This window comes from Nerophis ophidion, linkage group LG16 (genome assembly GCF_033978795.1).
Source record: "Nerophis ophidion isolate RoL-2023_Sa linkage group LG16, RoL_Noph_v1.0, whole genome shotgun sequence".
Taxonomy (NCBI): domain Eukaryota; kingdom Metazoa; phylum Chordata; class Actinopteri; order Syngnathiformes; family Syngnathidae; genus Nerophis; species Nerophis ophidion.
The window spans coordinates 21,412,954-21,420,453 of record NC_084626.1 but is presented as its reverse complement, the minus strand read 5'-3'; the positions used below and the strand labels follow the sequence as shown (position 1 = coordinate 21,420,453).

General features: G+C 38.4%; 1 protein-coding gene across 1 annotated transcript in view; it reads left to right on the top strand.

The window, feature by feature from the left end:
- The window catches only part of gnai2b (guanine nucleotide binding protein (G protein), alpha inhibiting activity polypeptide 2b), a 95,069-nt gene that overhangs the window by 56,576 nt on the left and 30,993 nt on the right, over positions 1-7,500 (top strand). The window lies entirely within an intron of this gene.

Sequence of the window (7,500 nt, the reverse complement as noted above, 5' to 3'; positions counted from 1 at the left end):
TGTGGCATTGTCTTGCTGAAAGAAGCAGGGGCGTCCATGATAACGTTGCTTGAATGGGAGTATATGTTGCTCCAAAACCTGTATGTACCTTTCAGCATTAATGGTGCCTTCGCAGATCTGTAAGTTACCCATGCCTTGGGCACTAATACACCCCCATACCATCACAGATGCTGGCTTTTGAACTTTGCACCTGTAACAATCCGGATGGTTCTTTTCTTCTTTGTTCCAGAGGACACAAATGTCCACAGTTTCCAAAAACAATTTGAAATGTTTTCCACTTTGCGTCAGTCCATCTTAGATGATCTTGGGCCCAGAAAATCCGGCGGCGTTTCTGAATGTTGTTGATAAATGGCTTTTGCTTTTCATAATAGAGCTTTAACTTGCACTTACAGATGTAGCGACGAACTGTATTTAGTGTCAGTGGTTTTCTGTTCCTGTGCCCATGTGGTGATATCCTTTAGAGATTGATGTCGGTTTTTGATACAGTGCCGTCTGAGGGATCGAAGGTCACGGTCATTCAATGTTGGTTTCCGGCCATGCCGCTCACGTGGAGTGATTTCTCCAGATTCTCTGAACCTTTTGATGATATTATGGACCGTAGATGTTGAAATCCCTAAATTTCTTGCACTTTGAGAAACGTTGTTCTTAAACTGTTTGACTATTTGCTCATGCAGTTGTGGACAAAGGGGTGTACCTCGCCCCATCCTTTCTTGTGAAAGACTGAGCATTTTTTGGGAAGCTGTTTTTATACGCAATCATGGCACCCACCCGTTCCAAATAAGTGTTTGATGAGCATCCCTCAACTTTATCAGTATTAATTGCCACCTTTCCCAATTTATTTGTCACGTGTTGCTGGCATCAAATTCTCAAGTTAATGATTCCATCCATCCATCCATTTTCTACCGCTTATTCCCTTTCAGGGTCGCGGGGGGCGCTGGCGCCTATCTCAGCTACAATCGGGCGGAAGGCAGGGTACACCCTGGACAAGTCGCCACCTCATCGCAGGGCCCACACAGATAGACAGACAACATTCACACTCACATTCACACACTAGGGCCAATTTGGTGTTGCCAATTAACCTATCCCCAGGTGCATGTCTTTGGAAGTGGGAGGAAGCCGGAGTACCCGGAGGGAACCCACGCATTCACGGGGAGAACATGCAAACTCCACACAGAAAGATCCCGAGCCTGGATTTGAACCCAGGACTGCAGGAACTTCGTATTGTGAGGCAGACGCTCTAACCCCTCTGCCACCGTGAAGCCCGTGAAGTTAATGATTATTTGCAACAATTTTTTTTTTTATCAGTTTGAACATCAAATATGTTGTGTTTGTAGCATATTCAATTGAATATGGGTTGAAAAGTATTTGCAAATCATTGTAATCTGTTTATATTTACATACAACACAATTTTCCAACTCATATGGAAATGGGGTTTGTAAGAATTCCTGCCTCACCCTTTTGTCAGTGCTCAACTATCATGTTTTGTTAAATGTCACATACTGTCTGGCTCTCCTTGTAAGCCGTTTATTGCTTTCGTGCACTTCCCTGCTGCACCTTGTGCCTTTTTGTGGACATTAAAAGACTTGTACCTGTACGTCGTCCTCCTGCCACTACGGCAGCCATGTGAGTCCGTGACAGAATCCTCGAGCTAGAAAATGACCTTGCAAAGATTCCTGTCGGCAACGTGGAGCCGATGTTTTGGACTGCACATTTCCTTGGACTTTCGACACCACTTCCTGCGTTGACTCAAGTGGGTCCCACGACGCCGCCATCATCGTCTATGGCATGTCTGTGCAGAGCACATAACTTTACATGATACATCATATCAAATACAATACATCATAAATCAATACAATCCAATAGCATGTTTTGTGGGTGTGCATTTTGTAACAATAGGATTTATTATTTATGTTTATGTCGCACATAGACGTATATGAGGACGTGCCGGAAGCCATATTGAGAATTAACAGCTAACGATGTATTTGTATGTGTAATGTGTGTTATGTAAAAACAAAAAGATGAAGCGTAATGCTTGATCATCCAGTTTGTAGTCAAGCAACCGAATGAACTGAAACACCATCCATCCATCCATTTTCTACCGCTTGTCCCTTTTGGGGTCGCGGGGCGTGCTGGAGCCGATCTCCGCTGCATTCAGACAGAAGGCGGGGTACACCATGGACAAGTCGCAATCTCATCACAGTGAACTGAAACACCCATCCATCCATTCATTTTCTTTCGCTTGTCCCGTTTGGGGTTGCGGGGGTACTGGAACCTATCTCAGCCGCATTCGGGTGGAAGGTGGATTTACACCCTGGACAAGTTGCCATCTCATCGCAGGGCGAACTGAAACACATTTAAGCCGCAAGCGAGCAATGTCAGATGGCAAACAGGGACCTGTCAGTTACAGTGAATTCTATCTTTCTTTAAGCAAATTAACGGATGATCATATAAACTTAATTTTTCACTTCTTCGAGTGGATTAATATTGGCCTGTGTATTAATGGATTGCTAGGATGGTTGATAAAATGCGGTCGTGACTTTGAGTAAAGTACATTCACTTCAAACTGACACGGTGTGCATGACTTTCAGGAACTTTTGAGATGGAAATATTGTTTGTCGCAAAATGTTGTATGATGTTGCTTTCTTACTTGTCATTATTCCAAGCTGATATTATGTGTAGCAGCATCAGCTGAACTGAATGTGACAACGTGTCTTAATTATGTCAGTCGGCTGGAACAAATAATACAGATCGCAGCATCGTTAGTCCAGAATCTTTACGGTCCTCATTGACCGACCTAATTTGGAACCGGTACCAAAAATACCAGTAGTCATATGAACCTCAGTTTTAGAATCACTGATAAAGTATATATAGCATATACAGTGGGGCAAAAAAAGTATCTAGTCAGCCACCGATTGTGCAAGTTCTCCCACTTGAAATGATGACAGTGGTCTGTAATTTTCATCATAGGTACACTTCAACTGTGAGAGACAGAATGTGAAAAAAAAATCCAGGAATTCACATTGTAGGAATTTTAAAGAATTTATTTGTAAATTATGGTGGAAAATAAGTATTTGGTCAACCATTCAAAGCTCTCATTGATGGAAGGAGGTTCTTGATCAAAATCTCACGATGCATGGCCCCATTCATTCTTTCCTCAACACGGATCAATCGTCCTTTCCCCTTAGCAGAAACACAGCCCCAAAGCATGATGTTTCCACCCCGATGCTTCACAGTATGTATGGTGTTCTTGGGATGCAACTCAGTATTCTTCTTCCCCCAAACACGACGAGTTGGGTTTATACCTATGATGTGTACCCATGATGAAAATTACAGATCTCTGTCATCATTTTAAGTGGGAGAACTTTCACAATCGGTGGCTGACTAAATACTTTTTGCCCCACTGTATTTGATAAAGTATACAGTAGATATAGCAATAAACATATATTGTATATAGAAGAAATAGCAGCTATAGCATTCAGTACAACATACATAGCATACAGGTGTCCGCCCTGAGATCGGTAGGTCGTGAGTTCAAATCCCAGGCAGAGTCATACCAAAGAATATAAAAATGGGACCCATTACCTACCTGCTTGGCGCTCAGCATTAAGGGTCGGAATTGGGGGTTAAATCACCATAAATGATTCCCGGGCGGGGCACCGCTGCTGCCCACTGCTCCCCTCACCTCCCAGTGGGTGATCAAGGGTGATTGGGCAAATGCAGAGAATAATTTCACCACATCTAGTAAGTGTGTGACAATCATTGGTACTTTAACTTTTTTTTTTTATTAAAAGCAGATATGGTATGTAGTATATATAGTATAGGTAGATATGCCATACAGCATATGGTAGGGATAGTATATGATGATATATTAGATGGTAGCTATAGTATATGGTAAAAATAGTGTACAGTAAATATAGCATTTTTTAGATATAGCATACAGTAGATATAGCATAGGTAGATATGGCATAAAGTAAATGAACTGTGTGTCTCAGCCTAACTGCCATTTTCTCATATAAACATGCTCTTTTGTAGCTGTATATTCAACAGTGCAGTGTACTGTAGTAAAAATGCAAATACCAACATAAAAACTCCAATATTGTTTGTTTTGTTTCATCTTCCTATCTCCAATAAATTAAGTATTCTTGGACAGTCTTTGTTTGTTTGTATTGTTACAACAATCTTAGCAGACTATAGTTATACCGTTATATAGGGGCGGTATAGCTCGGTTGGTAGAGCGGCCGTGCCAGCAACTTGAGGGCTGCAGGTTTGATCCCTGCTTGCACCATCCTCGTCACTGCCGTTGTGTCCTTGTGCAAGACACTTTACCCACCTGCTCCCAGTGCCACCAACACTGGTTTTAAATGTAACGTAGATATTGGGTTTCACAAAGTAAAGCGCTTTCAGTCACTTCAGAAAAGCGCTATATAAATATAATTCACTTCACTTCACTAGTTGTCTTCAGAAAGCAACAATGTTTGCATGAACAAGCTTGTGTTCCACCTTGTGATGTACAGTACTGTCCACTCTCAGTGCTGCAATATGGATCTTTTTAATAGCACTGGTCTGCTACTGTAAATCTTATTTATTATTCATCAGCACAGGGAAAGCTTTCCAATCCTGACTGTGCACTTCAACACTCATGGAAAAAAAATGTATCGCTGGAAGATCAAACATGGTGAGGTTTCATAGTGCGGTTAGTTGTCATGTTTGGTGCAGTAAAAAGGAACTCTGGTGCATTTGATCTGCTAGTATGGTTCGTTTTGATCAAGTGTGAATGCCATCATGCAGACCAGTGATAGACTTTGTATACCTGTGCATGCGTGCTCACAAACAATCGGTCCAACAAAAAGTCAATAACATTAGAAAATCAGTAACATAATAAAATGATCAGTAACAAATAGTCACATAAAAAACAGTAACTTAAACAATCAGTAACAAACAATTAGTAACACAATCAGTCACATAAACATTTAAGTCATGCAATCAGGCTCACCAACCATAGGCAACATAAACAATCAGCAACATAAACAATCAGGAACACAAACAATCACAAACACAGACTCAACTGCCTACACATTGGCAGCATACACAATCAGTAGCATACACAATCAGCAACACAAACAATCAGTAAGGGAAAGAATCAGTGACACGAACAATAAAGAACATAAACATTCAGTAACATAAACAATCAGCTACACAAACAATCAGCAGCATAAACAATCAACAGCATAAATGTTCAGCAACACAAACAATCAGTAACACAAACAATCCGGAACATAAACATTCAGTAACACAAACAATCCGCAGCATAAACATCATCAGCCTACACAATCAGCAGCATAAACAGTCAGTAACACAAACAATCAGGGACATAAACAATCAGAAACACAAACAATCAGTAACATAACAATCAGGAACACATAAGTCTGTAACACAAATAACCAATAACACAAACAATCAGTAATGTAAATAACCATGAACACTAAACAGTTAGAAACATTAAACAATCAGGAACATGTTCATCATCTTCAGCTGTTTGATATTCTCTGCAGGCACTCATTTAAATATTTGACCTTGTGTCATGAAAGCTTGGAAAAGAATCAGTCTTCTTCATCTTTCTCTGATCACACGATCACGGTTTCCTGGTCAAAGTCAAAACTTAAATACTCCTTACATATTTTATTATTTCTCAACCGTCTCACATTAATATTGTCTGCACTGTATTTGCATTTCACATGTGATCACTTGGATGTGTTTGTTACTCCCCTTTGAAAAGTTTCTACAACACAAACAAATTACAAATACAAAACAAAAACACTTTGAGCACAAAGAATGAGGCTACACTCAATTTATCACCTGCTCTTCTCCATATGGGCCTGGAATATTAATAGATGTTTTATTCTGGAGTCAGGAAGGTGACCTCCATTCATGTTTGTGTCCACTGAGGGACTAATATTTTCATACAGTAAATTTTTATCTTTGTACAAATTGTCATACTGTGAATTTTTATCTTTATACAAACCATGATACTGTACATATTTTATCTCTATAGAAACTATAGTACATTTTCCATATTTATATAAGTTATCATACAGTATATTCTGTATATGTATACACATCATTATACAATACATGCTTGCAGAGATAGATAAAGCTGTAAATGCTGATTATAAGTGATGACTGATGAGTCAAACAAAACTCATGTGAGGGCTGGCAGACAACATGTACTAGAACGCCCACATAAGTATGTCCGTCAATCTACGATGTCACAATGTATCTGCTGTTAAAAAAAGACTGTACATAACAGCGTATAGTTCAGTAGCATTCAAGCTCACGCCAAACGCCATGAACCGCTTTAGAATTTTTCCAACACCGGTATAAAACATTGTTGCAAATTTTATAAGTCAGAAAAAAAGAAAATCATCATAGGTCCCCTTTTTAGAGATAAATAATATACGTTTGTAAACGTTAAAGTGGCCATTGATGAGATAGAATAGACCAGGGGTCACCAACCTTTTTGAAACCAAGAGCTACTTCTTGGGTACTGATTAATGCGAAGGGCTACCAGTTTGATACACACTTAAATAAATTGCCAGAAATAGCCAATTTGCTCAATTTACCTTTAATAAATAAATCTATATACTGTATATATATATATATATATATATATATATATATATATATATATATATATATATATATATATATATATATATATATATATATATAAAATGTGTATTTCTGTCTTTCATTCCGTCGTACATTTTTTTTCCTTTTAGGGAAGGTTTTTTGTAGAGAATGAATGATGAAAAAAATACCTGAATTGAACGGTCTAAAAGAGGAGAAAACAGGAAAAAAATGAAAATAAAATTTTGAAACATAGTTATCTTCAATTTCGACTGTTTAAAATTAAAAAATCAACCGAAAAAAATTAAGAAAAAAACTAGCTAATTTGAATATTTTTGAAAAAATGAAAAGAATTTATGGAAAATCATTATTAATTTGTAAATTCTAACTTACTCTATAAAACCAGGCCTACATAACATCTAGGGACTTAACTAGTTCATAATCCCAGAATGTTTATGATATTTTGACCTTTGCAGAGGTCTTGCCTCTGCTGAATAGTTTATATTGGGCTCAGATACTGTTTATTGGAAAACAACTTTCTAATTTTTTAAATATAGTTTTGATAAATGTGCCTTCTCCCGCAGAGAAACTACAAAAAAGTTCAAAAATATATCAAAAGTTATCTGCTTTGTGCACTGGAACTGAAGCTTAAAGAATGTTTGTCCAACATATTGAAGATGCACATTTCACATTCAAGGGGAACTGCATGGTATTCATGGGCACACCCACCTGGCACATGCTTCAGTCCTCTACAATTTGTAATAGTAGCACAACCCTTCAAATAGACTACATTTTCCCTGTAGTTGGCTTCCTTTTTCTTCAAATTTGATGTTGTGACCAAGAAGAAACCCAAACAAAGTGAATGTGATATCA